Source organism: Peromyscus maniculatus, chromosome 14 (genome assembly GCF_049852395.1).
Source record: "Peromyscus maniculatus bairdii isolate BWxNUB_F1_BW_parent chromosome 14, HU_Pman_BW_mat_3.1, whole genome shotgun sequence".
In the NCBI taxonomy this organism is placed as follows: domain Eukaryota; kingdom Metazoa; phylum Chordata; class Mammalia; order Rodentia; family Cricetidae; genus Peromyscus; species Peromyscus maniculatus.
Window position 1 is genome coordinate 1,335,668 of NC_134865.1, and position 20,572 is coordinate 1,356,239.

Below are 20,572 nucleotides of genomic sequence, written 5' to 3' on the forward strand. Positions count from 1 at the left end.
AGGGGACGACGGGTGATTTGCTGTCCAACCACACAAGCTTCATGGCTTGAGTTTCGTTCTTGGAACCCACATAAAGGTGGTAGGAGAGTACTGACTCCGTAAAGTTGTCCTGGCCTTCATGCAGTCCACCTCTCTCTCTCTCTCTCTCTCTCTCTCTCTCTCTCTCTCTCTCTCTCTCTCTCTCTCTCTCTCTCTCTCTCTCTCTCTCACACACACACACACACACACACACACACACACACACACACACACACACACACGGAGTAATAATGAACTCCAGTTAGTTAAAATTCTGCATGGTCCAGGGAGTAAACGTGCTTTTCTGATAAGCCAGATTATCTGAGTTCATGCCCAGACCCCAGGTGGAAGGAAAGAGGGAATTGACTCCCAAAACTTGTTCACACATACACACCACCACCACCACCACCAACAGCAGCAGCAGCAACAGCAGCTACACTTGCAAAGTAATTCATCATCATACATTTCTAAGGAATGGAAAGACACTTTACTGGTAAAAACATTTCCTTGTACTTTGAGAATTTCGAGTTTCCCATTGGCATAATTCTCACGGGGAGGTGTTTATTGGCTTCCTTGGCGGTGTACAGCAAGTCCAGTCATTTTAAAGAACTTGGTGGAGATGGAAAGCATGTAAAGTAGTGATAATGAACTCTGTCTTGTATTAAAAGCAAAGGGGGAGCTGCCTAGCTAGTAGTTAGCCCTTCTGCCTCACAGACTGGTGAGAGTGCAAGTATACACCCTTTAGTGCTTTTGACAGCAAAAGGTGGCTTAGATTCTCTACCATCCTTGATGCACAAGTACAAAGTTAAAATTTCAGAGCAGATCAGAAACAAAACCAGAACTGCCATCCAGCCAGTCCCTTGCTTTGGTCCTACCTCTGTGCATTTATGTGTGCTGCTCGGTTCTCAGGTGCTCGGTAGGTGATGCATTACTTCTTCATTGTATGGAAAGAAACACATCTGAGAATTCGGTCTTCTGTGGTGATTGTTAAAAGCAGTTAGTACTAATTTAGTAACTTAACATTATGAGATTGAAGACATTTAATTTTTAGAAAACCCATGGAAGATATTTAATTTTTAGAAAAACTTTGTTGATACTAATTCATATTTTATGTGGTGTGATATATTCTAACTTTATATATTCATTTAACATCTGTTGAACACAACTTGATACTATGCTAGATTCTAAGAATACAAAGGTGAATTATTATTATTATTATTATTATTTACTTTGGGTTTTTGAGCTAGGATTTCTTTGTGTAGCCCTGGCTGTTCTAGAACTCACTCTGTAGACCAGGCTGTCCTTGAACTCGGATCTTCTGATCTCTGCCCCCTCAAAGGTGAAGTTTTAAAAATAAAGTCATTCTCTAAAGGTATTTATTATCTAGACCAAAAATTCTGTTTTGAATTATGTAAATGAGCAATTTTGATCATTTTTCTGCCAGGAGATCTTTCGTGTGTGTGTGTGTGTGTGTGTGTGTGTGTGTGTGTGTGTATGTGTGTGTGTGTGTAAGGGGCAGTCTTGGCTCAGTCAGATTAGTCTATTTGTACATTTTGGTGAAGTCACCAAAACATTTCAGAAAAGTGAAGTCATGATTTTAATTCAAAATGCAAATGAACACATGTCAGTGATTTAAACTTACTTATTTTTGAGAGATGGGCAAGCATAGCCCAGGATGCCCTCAAACTTGTCATGTAATGGAAGGTGACCTTGAACTTCTGATCCTCTTGTCTCCACCACTGGGGACAGAATCTAGGGCTTCCTCCATAGTTGGGTAAGCACTCTACCCATATATCCCAGCCTTCAGTTTTTCATTTAATGAAAGATCTAGAAAGATGTCAAAGCCATTCATATGACCATTTGGGTATTTATAGGATACTTAGTGAAGGAATATTGAAACTATTGGGTTCTATATACAGTTAGTTGATATTAAGAACATAAAAGAGTAAGTTTTAGCTATCCCTTCCCTTAGGTAGAAATTATTTGCATTTTGACTAGCCAGATTTCTATAAATTCTATAAATTCATCTCATAGACTTGTTAAATAGTCAGTAGATAGTAATCAAAAGTTTAAGTACCACACTGAAAAATGCCTAGTATAGTTTTTTTGGTTTTGCTTATTTTCAAGTTTTGAGTAATTTTTAAAAAATGAATACTGAGTGTGCACGTTTTTTGTGCATATTTAGCAAAATTACCAGTGTCAACTTGAAAATGAAAGGCTTGCTCATTTCTGCAGCAATTACACTAAAATTGAACAATACATAAAATTAGTGAATTTAATTTGATTTCATGAAAGTTGTTTTTAAAAAGTAAAAAAACAAAAAACAAAACAGTTGGTGTGGTGGTGCACTTTAATCCTATCCCTCGGAGGCAGAGGCAGGTGGATCTCTGTGAGTTTGAAGTCAGCCTGGTCTACAGCATTCTAGTTCCCCGACAACAAGAGCTACATAGTGAGATGCTGTCTCAAACAAACAAACAAATAAACAAACAGTAAACAAAGGAGGGGGAGGAGGAGGTAGTGATGGAATCAATGGTGGTGGCGGAGGGTGGCGATGATGATGATGATGATGATGGTGGTGGTGGTGGTGGCAGTGGTGGTGGTGGCGGCAGTGGTGGTGGCAGCAGCAGTGGCAGTTAGAGACATGGTTCAGCAGGTAAGAGTGCTTGCTGCTCTTGCAGATGACTTGAGTTTGATTCCCAGCACCCACATCAGGTGACTCACATCCACCTGTAACTCCAGCTCCAGGAGATCTGATGCCCTCTTCTGGCCTCCATAGGCACCTGCACTCATGTGCACATTCCCACATACAGATACACATATACCTACTTTTTTTGTTTGTTTATTTGGTTTGTTTTTAGAGACAGGGTTTCTCTGTACAGCTTTGCATCTTTCCCGGAACTCACATGGTAGCCCACGCTGGCCTCGAACTCACAGAGATCTGCCTGGTTCTGCCTCCCGAGTGCTAGGATTAAAGGCGTGTGCTACCACCACCCAGCCCTACTTTTAAAAAAAAAAAATGGAAAAAGTAAAACCCACTGGAATACAGAAATTAGCATGGCCCTTGTGCAAAGATGACAGAAATTTTGTGATGTATTCTCTTAAAAGAAAATGTAAAAGTGCTGACTTTCAAAAAACTGACATTAGTGGGAGGAGAAAACCAACTCCCACAAGGTATCCTCAGACCTCCACGGCACAAATGCCCCCACATGTATATATAATTAAATAAAAGTTTAAAAGATGGACAAAATTCCCTGTTTTCCTTAATAAAAGCATCAAGTATTCTTTTTACTGTGTAAAACACAGAGATTGAAAAAAGGACTTAGAAGAAGTAATTTTGGGAGTAGAAATGAATTTTTGTTTGCTTTTTAATTAAAAAAAAAAGTTTTTGGTGCTGAGGATTGAACCTTGTGCATGCTAAGTATGCATGCACTCTATCACTGATCAACACTCCCAGCCCTTCCTACCTTTGAAAAGAAAGCTGCACCCAGAGCATTTAAAAGCACAGAGTTATAAGCAGGGTGAAATGACTACTAATGGATAATATATGGATTGTTAACATTACTGCTAAATTATGTATCATCCCTAAAAGAGCCAGGAACTTTATAAATGCCTTTGCTACTACTCTCCAGGAACAGCGAAGCTATCATATTACTTGAGGGCAAAAAAGAACATGGTATACTTGTAAATGCAGTTTATTACCTTTGTGTTTAAATGCTCTGGTACTTTGTGCATGTGCTATTTGATTGAGATAAATCAACACTTTTTATATAAAAAAATGCCTTAAGATCATTTAATCAGGGTTTTGAGTCTATCACATTCCTTTGATTGATACCTTTTCTGTATGGTTTTCTTTATCAGGCTAGCCATGGAAAAGAAAATGTCTATTGTCTTATCATCTGTAGTTTCAAATATAGAAGGAAATAGAATTGGTTGAATTCCTGGGCCTAACTTGATTTGGGTTAAATATTGACAGTCCTACTCTGTGACAGTTTGATCGTAGTGATGTGAGAAAACGTCTGGGTTAATTAATAGTGTGTGACAAGGTAGAAAAAGGTTAAGAAATGCATTTGTAGCATCTGAGAGAGTCATGTTTTGCTTCCTGCCGCTGCTTTTTGGAGTTATTTTAGAAGGCTATACTAGATCTTTCCAGAAAATTCTGTAGGGTGGCTTGAGAAAGTAGAGTTGGTGTCACTGATGTATAATGGAGTCAAGAAGTCATCTTGGAGGAAGCTAAGTTCTGGAGATGGCAGGCAGCTGTATTCCTGAGTGTCTCCTGTGTGTCAGGAGATAGTTTTGTTATTGACGCTCTAGGAAGGGGCCTGTGTCATAAAGCTTGCATTCTAAGTGGTGGTGGTAGGCAGATCCGAGAGACAAATGAGCAAGCTGTTCTCTGAAAGATCATATGAATTAACAAACTACAGCAGAAGAAAAGATTTGCAGAAAGGGAGAGGTAGGCAGTGCTTGTCTTCTGAATCAGGAGAAGGAGGAGATTAGATGTGGATTATATGTAGATCAAGTTAAGGTTTTCACAGAGAATAGGAAGTCCCGGAGGGTTATGCTCATGTAGCAAAGTAGTTAGATTAACCTGGTCATAATTGGGTTTTGGAAGGCTTACCCCTCCAGGTGAAATGCAGAAACTGTTGTCACAGGAGGTGTGAGGTGATGTGAGGGAGTGAGCAAGCGACTGCAGCCCCAGCAGCCCCAGAGCCACAGGCTCAGCTGTGTCACCCTGGCCCAGGCCATCCTACCACCTGAAAGGGCGGTGGGAGGAGGACAAAGAGCCCCTCATCGAGCTCTTCCTCAAGGCTGGCAGTGATGGAGAAAGCGTAGGAAATGGCCCCTTTTCACAGAGGCGCTTCATGATTCTGTGGCCCAAAGGAGTTGGTTTAATGTCACAACCATTGACCTTAAAGGAAGCCTGTGAACCTGCAGAGCTTGACTCCAGGGACCCACCCACCATTTATAACTTTCAACAGTGAAGTCAAAACGGATGTAAATAAGATGGAGGAATTTCTTGAAGAAGTCTTATCCCTGCTCCCCCACCCCACCACGTACAAAGTCTTTCACCAAAACCCCCAGAGTTAGACACTGCTGGAGTGGACATCTGCCAAATTCTCTGCTTCTATCAAGAACTCAAGGCCCTTGGCTAATGAGCCAGTGGAGAGGGCTCTTGGGAAGCACTGCAGACACTGGAAGAGTATCTGCATCCTCCTCCCTGATGACATTGATGAGAGCAGTGAGGAGGACTTCGAGCTTTCCACATGGAGATTTCTGGACGGCGATGAGGAGACATGAGCGGACTCCAGCACGCTGCCCAAGCGCATGCTGGTCATGGTGGGGGCCAGTGAATACCACACATTTCTAAAGGAAGGAAGGAATACCTGAGGAATGCCTACAGTGGGGATGAGTTCACCAGCACCTGTCTCACTGATGAAATTCCTTCCCGACAGCCATGTCACCAAAAAGACTTACAAAGGAAACGGCACTTTGAGAGAGGTGCCATCCCAGCCCCTAAGAATCCGCTTTCCGAACAGACTGCTCTGCCTCCTCTAAAGTACAAGTGTATTCTGTGTGAACATGCACTTACTCAGACCTTGGATTAAGGCTAGACAGAGTATAGTAGTTATCTCCAATTCACTCTCCTAAGCAGTGTTATTCTAAAGTCCTCTACCTGGCCCACCTGCCCTGCCTGCCAATTCGGAGGCACTCAGCCACTCACCAGCTCCTCACTTGAGAGGTGGTTTGGAGTCCCGACTGTCACAACCATTCACTGTGTGTAGATGGCAGAACTTGAGGGGCTGTGTTTAACCATTGGATGGTAGCCGTGACCTCAGTAGACCCCACACTGGTGTATAATGCCTGGTACAAGGAATATTTGTGTATTGGGAGAGTTGTAGTATTGAGTAAGGAATGTGGAAGGCTTGCTACTGCGTTGGACATTACTGTTTCAGTGTATTCAGTGTTAGTCCTGGAGTGCGCTGAAGGAAAAGATTGCCTTCTGTAGAGACTTGCTGGTGTTTGGTAGATACTTAATTTTGCCTAAAACATGTATCCTTCCTATAAATTGTAACATCTGATACTATGTAGAAACTGAAAGACTGAGGGCTGGGAAAGCATTCTCAGAATTACAGGAGATGGTGAGTGTGTCCTCTGGTACTGGGTCTCAGAAATCAGGAGGTGGTGGTGGGTTCTCTGGAACTGGGTCTCAGAAATCAGGAGGTGGTGGTGGGTTCTCCGGAACTGGGTCTCAGAAATCAGGAGGTGGTGGTGGTTCTCCGGAACTGGGTCTCAGAAATCAGGAGGTGGTGGTGGGTTCTCCGGTACTGGGTCTCAGAAATCAGGAGGTGGTGGTGGGTTCTCCGGAACTGGGTGTGTGAGTTTCACGGGGGCATTCATACGTTTGTAACAGGGTTGCTGCCTTCATTGTCACAGACTTTTCTTCTCTCTTTCCCTGCCCCCTCTTGGGATGGAAGTCCAGGCTCTGTCCCTGGCTGCACCATGCTCCCCTCTGTCAGTGTGAAAAGCTCTTTTTGCGTGTGTGTGTGTGTGTGTGTGTGTGTGTGTGTGTGTGTGTGTGTGTGTGTGTTCGTCCGTCCGTCCGTATATCCTCCTGCTTTGAGCAACACTGTGTAAGTGGATGCGCAGCTCCAGCAGCCCATTGACTAGTATGTAAAAACTACTACAGAAATTAACCCTGGGGATGCAGCATGACCTTATTAAAACATCAAGGACACTTTTTAAAAAGAAGAAATTCAGAAACTAATAGAGATTCTATGATTTTAAAGTTTTTATTTGATTTTTAACTTGGAGCCTGTTCTGGATTTCCTAAAACGGCTGACTATAACAATAGAACCCACGGGAATCATTTGGAATTATTCCAAAGTGATAATGACCCAAACTGACCTAAGGGGCTTGGCCAGACTGGATGAGCATTAGGAATGCATTTTAACTTGGTGCATTTAGTTCCCTGTCAGCCATGATTTAGTAACCTTTTTCTGTTATCAGTTTAATTTTAGTATGGTATATTTGGAGCAATAGTATTCCATTAAAGTGTTTTATGCTGAGTATCCAAAGCATTACCTGTGTTACCACTTGACATAAATCAAATATATGTCTATTATATTAATCATGGCCCTTCTTTCAAGCGAACAGAAGTTTGATTATATCCTATGTTAGGCTGCATATTTGACTAAGGGAGGAATTTCAATGGAACTAATGGATTTAGTATTATTTCATGTAGTCATGTTAAAAATTAACAACCAAAAATTATTTTCATAAAAATATGTGATAATAAGTAGAAAGCTTTTTGAAATGTATGAAGTGTTATCTATTTAAAATTCACAGCTTAATGCTTAGAAAGTGGAAATAACATTAAGGCAGTCCCAGCTGGTCCACGTCGTCTGTATCTTCTCTCCCTCCCTCTCTTCCTCCTTTCTCTTTCTCAACAGACTGGCCCATATAGAAAGAAGCCTTTGGTTTCCTTTATTAAATCACTTCGTAAGGTCTACCACACCTCTTAACAAAACACTGTGCACTTCTTTCTCAATCGATCCGTTAAGAGTGTTTGGCAGTTGATCTCTTTCACCTTACAAATCATTTCAAACAAGCAAACAAACAAAAACCACTTACCTTCCAAAACTTCCAACACTCCTGGTGTGTTTTCTGTCTCTTCCTCTCTCTGCCTCTCTCCTCTCCAGGTCTTCTATCTTGATGTCTTAACCTCCTTAACCTCCTCACTTTGACCTTCTCGGAGCTTAGAGACAACCGTTGTGTTATACTCTCGGAGATCCCACTCGGTCTCAGCGCTTCACACACCATCTACATTCGGTGATTTCCAAATTACTCGAGTTTCTTCTGGTTTCGCTCCTCTCCTCGCCTTTTCCCTTCGCCTACCTCCTTTTTCCCCTTGGTATATCAAATCAAACCTAGGGCTTTGTACAAACTAATATATCCTAGCCCTAAATTAACCTTTCTACTTCAAGCCCCTCCTGAATCTCAGATTCCAAATTCTTCTGTGATATTCCCACTCAGATGATTTCTAGAACTTGCTCCTTCCCCTAACAGTTGCAGGTCAGTAAATGGCCGCTCCATTCTCTAGTCACTCAAACTAAAACTCTGGTTATTTTTGAGTTCTCTATTTCACACTACCCAGCATATGCCAGCAGGCCCCTTTAGCTCTATTCCAGACTGTAACTGCTTCCATTTATCAATTCATACTTTTCCTCGTCTTCCACATCACCAGTCTTGTGGGGGATTGGAATAGCTCCTCAGTGGGGCTTTCCTCCTCTTTGTCCACTCAGTCCTGACTTTCTCAGTACTGTAGAGATGAGGTCAGGACTCTTCTTTAGAACTACCGCTGCTTCTCAGAATGAAAGTCCTCTTCAGAGAGCTCTCTAGCTCTCTGATCTGATCCTGTGCCCACTCTCCTCCTGTCTTGTTCCTATAACATAGACATATAGGATGTGTTGGTCTCAAGACTTTTGTAATTGCTGTGTCTTTTTTAAAAAGTTCTTTTCATGAGTATGGGTATTTTGCTTGCATGTATGTGTGTACACCATGTGTGCAGTGCTCATGGAAGCCAGAAGAGGACATTGTATGCCATGGGACTGGAGTTACAGATGCTGAGCCACCAGGAGGATGTTGAGAATTGAGCTGGGTCCTCTGGAAGAGCAGCCAGAGCTCTTGACCATGGAACCATTGTAGCCTGTACCTTTTCTGTGAGCACCCTTTCTTCAGATAGGCTTGGCTTAGCTCTTCAAATTTTTATAGTCAGACATCATTTTCTTGAAGTGGACTTACCCTGCAGCCTGCATAAAACTGCTGCATTCTGTTTTTGTTTTTGTTTTTCTAGACAGTCTCATATGAATGGCTAGAGGTGCACAGAGTAACCCAAACTAAACTTACTTGTCTTGTCTCATAAACCTATATCTCCAGCATAAGCCATATTTAAAAAACAAAAACAAAACCAACCTGGTGGTGGTTCTCCCCAGTGGCTCACACCAAGCTCACATCTAATAGCTGTGGAGTCTCTATGACTCTTCCTCCTAAATTGGGAGTTTTCTCACTTTTTTGTTATGCACGTCCAAGAAAACTTTGAAAATTTGCATATTTTATATTGACATCTAACATGTTCATGTTAAATTCAAATAGTTACAGGGGAATCATTTTGTGTTTTCAGTACTGATGGTGTTCACATGAATTAGCTGAATCATTTTTCAGAAAGCCTCTAATGGATGTGCCGGAGCCCTGGCTCACTGATAAAAGCACCAGGTGCTCTCGTAAAGGACCTGGGTCCAGCCCTCAGCACTCACATGGTGGTTCATGAGTCCAGTAGCTCCAGCTCCAAGGGCTCTGCAGCTCTTCTGGCCTCCGTGGGCACCAGGCACGCATGTGGTGCTCAGATATATATGGAGGCAAACCCTCACCTATATAAAATAAATAAATCTAAAAACTCCTTGTAAGTATCTGATGGAATCTAAATGCCAAAGTAATTTGCTATGTCCCATGATTCTTTTAAAATGATGGCAAAGTGAGTCTTTAACAGTTGGAAACTTTGCATCAACCTTTTCTCTGTGAGCTTTTTATCCTACCTGTACATGATTATGTTCAAATACAATATTTTTAGGTTTGAAAGTCTTTGATTGCTCCTTATCCTTCTTTGTAACAGTGAAAATTACATATATTGAATTAATTTTTTCACCTCTAACCATAAGGCTCTGCTATATTTATTTTGTGCTGGCATGGTGGTGCACACTTGTTTATTTATTTCTTATTTATTTAATGTGTGTTTCATCTGGTGCCCATGGAGGTCAAAAGAGGGCATCAGATCCCCTGGGACTGGAGTTACAGACAGCTGTGAGCCTTCACATGGGTGCTGGGAACTGAACCCTGCTCCTGTGGAAGAGCATCCAGCGCTCTTAACCGGTGACCCATTTCTTCAGTCCCCTGATGGTACATACCTGTAATCCTAGCACTTGGAGCCTGAAGTAGGAGGATAGCGCAAAGTCAAGGTCAGTACATAGTAAGTACAAAGCCATGAAGGGCTGCACATGAAACCCTGCCCCCAGAAATTTACTATTCTTTCATATAGATAACGAGTCTCCAAAAACATTGTTAACATGCGTGGAAGAAAATTGTAAAGAAATTAAACCCAGCTTTTTAACTTCTTTCTAATTCTGTGCCAAATTCTGTAGTTCTTTCTAATTATTCAGTGAATCTAATACCAAGTTGCTTTAATCATTATCTACTCATTTATGTTCTCCTTAAGGTCTGTTCAAAACAAAGATCATTGTACGTGGAAATAATTTGTTACCTGATTTTAAGAATCATTTGTTGACAGGCACACACACACACACACACACACACACACACACACACACACACACACACACACACCTTTAATCCTAGCACTTGGGAGGGAGAGGCAGGTAGATCCCTGTGAGTTCAAGGCCAGCTTGGTCTATAAATGGAGTTCCAGGACAGCCTGAGCTGTTACACAGAGAAATTCTGTTGTGAAAAACCATTTTAAAAAAGAAGTAATTTGCCTTTTCATTTTCTAGCTTTTCCAGTCTTTACTAAATAGCTAATAAATATGATCTTATCTCTTTACTTAGAGCTTCTTTGTTTAGTATATTCAAGAAAGAGCAAGACAATAAAAACTATTAATTTAAGGCAATATTTATTGATAAAATGCATTTTATCTTACCGTATTCTTTTTAAAATTGTTTTTTTGCACCCAAGCCAAATTTATATTACTGTTTTTGAGTCCTATTCCATGGTCAAATCAGTTCATAGCTAGTAACAGGTACTTTTAACAATCTATTTCTAAGTAGAAGGCTTCAGAAACAAATTCTTCTTCCACACAGTCTAGCAATTTGATACAATTATGAATAGTCAACTCCTCTGGAGCTTAACAGTAATACCCACCCTACCTCCCCTACCCCTTGGAGACAGGGTTTTGCTGTGTGACCAGTCACCTCCTGAGGTAGACATTAGATGTGCACTGCTGTGTGATTATCCTGAAACCAGTGTAAACACTTTATAAACACTTGGCCATTTTCTAATCAATAAAGTGTATTTGTTTCATACTAAGCAACAACTTTTAGCACAAAAAAATGCTAATTTGAATAAGAAAGACAAAATGAACTGGGACAATTAAAATTGGCTTTAAAAATTTCTCTGTGGGAAAAGATACTACACTTGAATTTAAGAAAAACACTTTTACACTCTAGAGTTTTTATTCCCATTCATACATCTCCTAAGTCTGGAATTCATGGGGCACAGGTTCTGGATGACCGGGCTGGTGCCTCAGTTGAACCCAGGTGCCCTCCCTGGCTTTGCTTCTGTCCTGGTCCTTTTCCTTTCATTCCGGGAAGCCGTCTTGACTCTCTCTGCGCTTACTGCGCTCACTGTGCGTGGAAGCTCTTGGCAGGAACCTTGCCCCTAACATGCTTGTTTACAGCCGCGCCAACAGCATGCTGAGTGTATTGTAGACGCTCCCAGTTTTGTCATGGCAACAGTTAGGAGGCATTGCTTTGTGAACAGTCCGTAATCCCTCACTATCTGTAGTATCATTCCTGTAGGTGCACATATGTGTGGCCAAAGAAATAACCGTTTTCTAAAGGGCTTGGAGAATGTGCATCTGCGCCTCTCCTCTTTCCTGTTGCTCTGTCACTTTGGAGAATTCCTGGAAGGTTCAGTACAGGTGGCTCTGGCTAAAGGAAGGCCTTCACTATATTCTTAAATCCTCATTCAGCATTCATTGTCTGAGCTTTCTGTTGCTGGATAACAAATGATTACCAAAAATGTAGATTAAAGCTGCATCTATTTACTTATCTGATAGTTTTGTTTTTTAATCAGAGGTCTAGGCATAACTTAATTTGGTTTTCTGCTTATGGTCTCAAATAGTGAAATCAGAAATTTTGGCCAGGGCTCTGGTTTCATCTGAGGCTTGTTCTTCTCTTGTAAGCCCTCGTGTTTTTAGACAGGATTCATTTCCTTGTAGGTAGAGCATTGAAGCCAAGGCTTCTAAAGGCCGTGTCCCATTCCTAGGCACATGCTGTTCATCATCATGTGTTCATTTGTTTAAGTTCAGCAGGAATTCAGCTTGGTGCTTTTTCTGTTTGTTTGCCTGTAGTGCTGGGGATGGAACCCAGGCCCTGTGCATGGGAAGCAAGCACTCTCCTACTAAGCTAGAGCCTATTCCTCTTGCTAAGTCTCACATTTCTACATCCATCTGATGAGGTGGGGCTCACCCAGGGCAATCTCCCTTTTGATAACTCAGGGTCTGCTGATTAGTGGTCACCTTTTTCATATTTGGTATGACTTTTTAGACATTTCTTAAGTTCTGTGTATGCATGTGTGAGTGTATGTCATATGAGGGCAAGAGACGGCGGAGGTTGAAAGAGGACATTGGGTCTCTGGAGCTGGAGCTACAGATGGTTGAGAACTGCCAGGGCAGGGTTCTGGGAGCTGAGCCATCTCTCTGCTTGCAGAGATGCTGTCCCATTGTATTAGCAGGGCCTGTTGCACTCAGAGGTAAGAGACCATACAGGGCATGGATACCAGAGGAGAGGGGCTTTGGGATCATCTTAGAATCCTGCTCACCCATACTCCTTCAGTTTATGGAAAATATTCTATATAACCTGATTAGGCCAGTGTAATTGTCAAACCAGCCAGCCTTACCATATTATCTTTTGTCAAGTCTGACTTAATATTTTAGTTCAGATGAATGCATTAATACTTGTCATGTGTCATCCACCTCATTTCTGAGTGTAAACTATAAAACAGAAAGTTAGATAATGTGTGAAAACTGGCATTGAATATTTTTTCCTGGGTGAAGTAAGATAATATTGCCTGAAGTATTTCTTAAAGATATACTATTTGTTTTCCAAGGCCTGTCATCTCAGGAGGATGTAGTTTTACAGCAGTCAAGTGAATGGAAGGGAGGAAGTACTTAAAACAGTTATAATTGTGTCCTTGTTTAATGGTACAGAATGTAAGTACATGTGCATGTATTGCACTTGGAGCAACATACCATACATGAGAGAGGGCCTTTGAGAAGGGCTAGCACAACTGCCTTATTTATCTCTTGTGTGCTTGTTCCTTGTTTGAGAAGTCTTATTTAAGAAAGAGTCCAAATAGTAGTTTAGGTAGTGTGTGATGGGTGTGGGTATTGGGTGGTTACTTTGATTAAATGAAGCAAATCTAATAATTGTGGTCTTTTCTGGTTTCACAGGGAGAAAAAAAGCGCGCGCGCGCGCGCGCGCGCGCGTGTGTGTGTGTGTGTGTGTGTGTGTGTGTGTGTGTTGCAGACATGTGAGTGCATGCACCCATGCAGAGATCAGAGATGTTCAGTACCACTCTCAATCCTGCTCACCTTACTCCTTTGAGACACAGGGTCTCTCCTGAGCCTGAAGCTGTGCTGTTAGTTAGCAAGCCCCGTGAGCCTCCTTCTTTCCACACACAGGGTTATAGGTATATCCAGCCAGGCCTGGCTTTTTACCTGAGTTCTGGGGATTAGAACTCAGGTCTACATTATTGAACAGCAAGTGTTCTTATCCACGGAGCCATTTTCCCAACCTAACATTATTTTAAATTTTTTGTTAGATCTTTAGTGTTTGCTGTAGTTTATTTACCAGTGAGATTATGAAATTAATACATAAAAGATACAGAAGTTTTAAAGAGGAAAGAACTTTTATTTTTTGTCCTTTTTCTGAAATACCTATGGTTGTGTTTAAGTTTTATGCTTATTTTTTCTAGCCTTGCAGACAGTAATGAACTATAAGTGACTAAACATTTTAAACATATATTTATATCTGTTTTGTGGGGCTTTTTTTCTTTCTTTCTTTCTTTCTTTTGGTTTTGGTTTTATGAGGCAATCTTACTGTGCAGTCTAGGCACACCTGGAATTTGTTATGCAGCCTCAAATTTTTGAGTCTCCTGCCTCAGCCTCATAAATGCTACAATTACTGGTGTGTACTACCATGCCTGACTTCTGTTATTTTTCTTCTGGAAGTTTTGTAGTTTTAGGGCTTACAATTTAGATTTATGATCTATTTGAATTAATTTTATAAATGACATGATAATTCTATTTATGGTGCATGTATTGCATGTGGACAGCTGGTCATCTCACCATTACTGACCAGTGGTGTGTTCTTTGCTAAAGGTCTTTACTACATTATCAAAACGACTGTGCATACACATGTCTGCCCTTATGCTGCGTTGTCTGTTCGGTCCCACTGTTTCATTGATTATCTTTAGATCAATGCCACTCAGCTTAGATGGCTGTTTACAGACACTCTTGAAGGAGGCCAGGCATGGTGGTGCACGCCTGTAATCCCAGCACTCTGGAAGTTGAGGCAGGAGGAGCGATATTTTCAAGCCACCTGTTACTTAATGAAACTCTTGGTTTTGTGTTTGATAGCGAGCTAGCTATCTGATAATGTTTGTTCTCCCAGATTTCTTTTATGTCAAAGTTGTTTACATTATTTGAGGGCCTCTCTTCATGTAAGAATTTTGGTACACATGAGGCAAAGGCAGGTGGATCTCTGTGAGTTCAAGGTCAGCCTGACCTGCATAGTGAGTTCAGAGCTACACAGTGAGACCCTTAAAAAAAAATCCTGGGCCTGTAATCTCAACATTCCAGAAGGAAGGCAAGAAGATTAGGGGCTCAAGAACAGCCCCAGAGCACGTTCCAGGCCAGCCTTGTCTACATGAGACCTTGTCTTAATAAGAAAGAAAAACAAAATCTTATAAGTGTTCTCATTATCAACGACTTAAAATACAACTTGGAGGAAAAACCAGAACCTAAAGGCTGGTGAGATGGCTCAGTGGGTCAGAGCTCATGCTGTCGGGCCTGCCGGCCTGTTCCATCTCCAGGGCAAGGAAAGAACCAATTCCTGGAGGTTGTCCTCTGACCTCCCCGCACATACAGCAGTCTACACCTCCCTGCCCTGTCCTAGATGAATAAATGTAATTTCAATGTTTTTTTTAATAAAAAATCCATTTCAAAGATCATTAAAACTTTAATAAAATATTGCTGATACACAGCAAAGACCAGGGACTCAGAAATGTGGCGTAGTCATACAGTGTTTGCTGTGCAGGTGTGACAACCTAAAATTTGGGTGCCCAGAGTTTGTGGCCAGTCAGCTGACCAGACCCAGGACCTGAAGTGGCTACCTGAGTCTCAACAGATCTTAGGGCAGCCAGCTCTAGTCCAGCTCTCCTGGAGAAGGCATCCAGTGAGGTGAAGCTGAGTCTACACCGGTGTTACCTGGTGGATTCGCTTCCTGCCTTTTCTCTGGACAGCCAGCATTTTCTGGTTCTTCAGCACGGCCTCCCATGCCTCAGCCTACATAGGGCAGAGCCAGATTGAAAGCTTTGGCTGGTATTCAGCTCTGAGTTTCCTCTTGTGAGTACTCACCACTCGGACCACCACCTTCCAGACACTGTCTCACAGGGATGCCCTGGGAACTGCCTCTCCACCGGGATCCCTTCAGCACTTCCTGACGACTTCTTCACAGACTGGTGGCCTCTCCTCCAGAATGGCCTTCTCCACTCTAAAATTACTCTCAGATCCCAAAGACTGTCCTCCATCTCCCATCTTCTCCAATAAAGGACACTAATTTTAAAAATAAATAAGGTAGAAACTGGCTATACTGGCACACACCTTTAATCCCAGCACTCAGGAGGCAGAAGCAGGTGGATCTCTGTGAGTTCAAGGCCACACTGGAAACAGCCAGGCATGGTGACACATGCCTTTAATCCCAGCACTTGAGCTCTCATGTCTTACTTGGTAAAGACACATGACTTTAATCCCAGGAAGTGATGGCAGGAGGCAGAAAGGTGTATAAAGCGTGAGGACCAGGAACTAGAGGCTTTTACACTTTTAGGCTTTCAGCAGCAGTTCAGCTGAGATCCATTGGATTGGCTGAGGAGTTGTGGAGGTGATGTTGGCTGTGGCTTGTTCTGCTTCTCTGATCTTTCAGAATTCACCTCAATACCTGGCCCCTGAGTTTTTTGTTTTTATTTAATAAGACCTTTTAGAAATTCATGTCACACTTGTGGTCTTACTGTCTGGAAGTGGTTAATGCTAGTTTCATGTATGTAGTCCACTCCCTCTCAATCTTGTAATCTATTCTCTATCTCCAGTATTCTATCATTTTAATTTTATCCATTGAATTGGATTCTAGGGATATTATTTAAAATTATTTTAGTGATAATTTATCTCCTTGATTATCTCATCTCAGTTAAATGATCACAGCTTGCCAAATGATAGATTCTCTTAGCTTTTGAAACATTTGTTGGTGATATTTGACACAAATTGGAAAACACATAAAGGATAAACACACAAACTAGAGACCATAAATATTTACCTGTCATTCAGGTAGCAGCACATTGCCATCATTTTTCTTAATAAAATTCTCCAGAAGATAGTGCCCTTCATTAGTCTTTCCTTTTCCCCATGTATTCCTAAGCAGTGGTTTAATTTTGTCATTTTACTATTTTAACCTCTGAGCCATCTCTCCAGCCCTTGTCATTTTACTATTTAATGTAATGTGTTTATTCATTGAGACAGGGTCTCACTATGTAATCCTGTATACATAGTACATATGGAATTTCCTATGTAGACCAAACTGGCCTCAGACTCACAGATGTCCACCTGCTTCTGCTGACTAAGTGCTGGGATTACAGACGTGTGACACTATGCCAGCAATTTTGTCTGATCTTGAACCTTATTATAGGTATTCTTTTAATCTAGTGTCTCATTAATATTGTTTTGAAGATTAAACCATGTTTTATATAGGTTTCAGTATTACTGTATCTTTGCTGTACTGTTTATATGGTGTTGTGAGTGATCTATGATAACTGTTTTTGTCGTGAAGAATGAATTTATTAAGCACACAGTAGTATGATCAGTACATACAGAGTAAAAGAATAAATAGCAAATGGTAGATAGATTTCCTTAGGTTCTTTTTTTAAATTATCTGTCTACATTTTGAAAGTCATCTTATCAATTGAATTACATGTTCTTTTGATTGAGATTTTATTAACTTTTTGGGTTAGTTTGGAAAGATTTGGTATACTTATGTCTGATAATTCACAACACAATATTATCATTAATTTGTTTCATCTTTTAATTTCTCTCAGTTTAGTTTTCTGAATAGGAGTCATGTTTTTGGTAAGATTTAGTTCAAGGCACCTTATTTTTAAAATTGTAAGTGCTATTATTTGCAATTTTTATTAACAGCTTTGTTGATGGTACATAGAATTGAAAGTTTGTGTTTTATGAATTCAAATAATTTATTTGTAAAGTAGTTTTGTCCTGCGTGAGTATAGTATTAGTCTGGAGTCTCAGAGAAACCAAATGCTTGTATACACTTTTTTTTTTAAAGGCAAACAACAGACTCGTTTATTCAATAAAGAGGAAGGCCTTATATACCCTCCTCACAACACCCAAGCTGTGTCCCAATCTGGTGGCATTGCATGGTCATCCCTCATTGGCTGGGCATGATCAAGAACTGTGACAGTGATCAGGAACTTTGACAGTGCTTGTTATTAGGCCCTTAGGAAGTCTCCAGGGTGTATATATGTTATATGCATGTCTTGGCAACTGGTTTGAGCCAATTTCCTCAACCCTATGTGCCTGTCCTACTATAGTTACTAACCAATTTTTATATAAATCTCCATTTTAGCTTACCTTCTTTCATAAAATCAGGCTGACCATTCATTCATAAATCTTATAATTTACAGAGTTTACAGTCAAAGATCACTAAATTCAGCATAATTTTATATGATTGTATACACATTTTTAAAGAGATTTACTATGAAGAAATTGGCTTATGCAATTAGAGAGGCTGTGAGGTCTGAGGCGTGCTTTTACTTAGTTGGAGACCCAGGAAAGTGGGGTACGGTTGCAGCCTGAGAACCAGGAGAGCCAATGCTGTCGGTTTCCATGTGAGCAATAGCTCAGCTCAGACCTAGTGAAGAAAAGAGAAAAGGATTCCTTATTGCCAGAGAGAAACAAATTTTTTTTTTTTCCAAGACAGGGTTTCTCTGTGTAGCTTTGCACCTTTCCTGGAACTCACTTGGTAGCCCAGGCTGGCCTCGAACTCACAGAGATCTGCCTGGCTCTGCCTCCTGAGTGCTGGGTCTAAAGGCGTGAGACACCACCGCCTGGCGAGAAACGAATTTTTTATTACTCAGTCTTTTATTCACATATTTAATAGATTAGATTGGAGCTGCCCACACGGGAAGGGCAGTCTACCCATTTAGAGGATAACTTCATCTGACTCTCTCAGCAGGACACTCACAGATGTTTATCTGCATATATCAGCAGAAGTAATAACCAGCTCATCTGCAAATGAAGCGTTTTTCTGATTCTTTCTCTGTGTATGTGTGTGTGCATGTGTGTGCTGGCTAGAGGGGGTAGTAGGTGTTCTGCCCAGTCATTCTCCATCTTCCTCCCTTAGGTCAGGGTCTCCCACTGAGCCTAGAGGTAGGTTGGTGTTCAGCCAGCCCCAGAGAGCCTCCGGTCTGCACTCCCCACATTGCTGGGGTTATAAGAGTTTTTTGTGTGGTGCTAGAGATTTGAACTCAGGTCCCCATGCTTGAGCAGCAAACTCTCGGAACCATTGAGCCCACCTCAGACCTCCTTAGAGGTTCTTAGACTTTCTGTCTTCTTGTTTAAGCACCGCCTAGGACCCCTATAATATGGAGTGGAAATAATAGTGTCCTTACCTCTTCTCTCTTTCTCTTCCTTTCTTTTCCTCCCTCCTCCCCCCAGTTTTTTGAGACAAGTTCCCTCCATATAGCCCTGGCCTTCCTGGAACTCACTGTGCAGATCAGACTGGCCTCCAACTCAGAGAGTCTCTGCTCTGTGTCTCCAGAGTGCTGGGATTAAAGGTGTGCACCACCATATCTGGCCTCTCTCTCTCTTTTTTCCTTAAAATTTTTAAAAATTGGAAATAGAAATCTTTAAAAATTTTTTTAAAAGATTTATTTATTTATGTATACAGTGTTCTGTTTGCATGTATCCCTACACGCCAGAAGAGGGCACCAGATCTCATTACACACACCATGTAGTTGTTGGGAATTGAACTCAGGTCCTTTGGAAGAGCAACCAGTGCCCTTAACCTCTGAGCCATCTCTCCAGCCCTGAAAACAGATTTTTTTAGTATACATTATATTCTGGATTTTTCTCAGATCCTTCTCTCTCATCTAAGCCCACAACTTACTTCCCCTCCCCCCCCTCATTAGAAAACAAACAGGAATCTAAAATGTAATAATAAATAAGAGAAAATAAAAACAAACAAAAGGAAAGGAACCAAAGGAAAAAAATCACAAGAAAGACACATAGACACAGAGACACACATGTTAATCCACGCAGAAATCCCATAAAAACACAAAACTAGATACCATAATCTATATGCAAAAGACCTACAACTTTAAAAATAAAATGTCTGACAAAGCATTATGAGACAGTGAGTTTTGTGTTGTCATCTACTGCTGTGCATGGGGCCTGCCCTTAGGAGTGGCTGTGTACCCACGGAGACTCCATTGGTAAAAACGAATGTTTTCTTGTTCAAGCAGTTATCAGTTAGAGTCATCTTCTGAGTTAGGGATGGGGGCACGTGTCCACTTCCCATCTGGGTGCTGGGACCCCATCTGATGCTGACCAATATAGGCCCTGTGCATGCTGCTACAGACACTGAATTCATATGTTTATCAGTCCTGCTCTGTGTAGAAGGCCTGATTTCCTTGGTGTCCTCTATCCTTCTGGCTCTTAAAATCTTTCTGCTTCCTCTTCTTCAGGGTTCCCTGAGCCCTAAGGTGAGGGATTTGATGGAAAAATCCCACTTAGATTTGAGTGTTCCAAGGTATCTTACCCTCTGCTCGTTGTCCAGTATGGGTCTCTATATTTGTTCCCATCTGCTGTAGGAGTAAGTTCTCTGATGATGGCTGATCAAGACACCGATCTATGGGTATAGCAGAGTGTCACTAGAAGTCATTTTATTGCTACGTTCTTTTAGCAGAACAATAGTATTTGGTTTTTGCCTAGGTCCTTGGCCTATCTAGTCTTAGGTTCTTAGACACCTGAGCAATGTCAAAGAGGGTTCCATCTCGTGGAGTGCACCTTAAATTCAGTCAGATAGTAGCTGCTCACGTCCACAGCTTTTGTGCCACCAGCATATCTTTCAAGGAAGCCACCATTGTAGATTGGAGGGTTTGTATCTAGGCTAGTGTTTACTCTTCTCCCTTGGTATCATGCAGAGTGCCTCCCAGTGCCAGGAACACTAGTTGGTGTAGCACAAATCTTAAAAAGGTCTTAGAATAAAAAACCCAGAGCCAGGCATTGGGTAAAAGCTGAAAGATCGGAGAAGCAGAACAATCAGCCACTAGCCTACCTCTACAAAATCCTCATCCTCACGCCTTATATACCTTTCTCTGCCTGGACATCACTTCCTGGGATTAAAGGCGTGTGTGCTTCCCAGTACTGGGATTAAAGGTGTGTGCCACCACTGCCTGGCTCTGTTTCCAGTGTGGCCTTGAA

General features: G+C 41.5%; 1 protein-coding gene and 1 pseudogene across 3 annotated transcripts in view; both read left to right on the plus strand.

Moving 5' to 3' along the window:
• The window catches only part of Sos2 (SOS Ras/Rho guanine nucleotide exchange factor 2), a 96,870-nt gene that overhangs the window by 1,310 nt on the left and 74,988 nt on the right, over nt 1–20,572 (plus strand). The gene's annotated exons all lie outside the window — the stretch shown is intronic.
• LOC102911508 (chloride intracellular channel protein 4 pseudogene) lies at nt 4,695–5,756 on the plus strand (annotated as a pseudogene).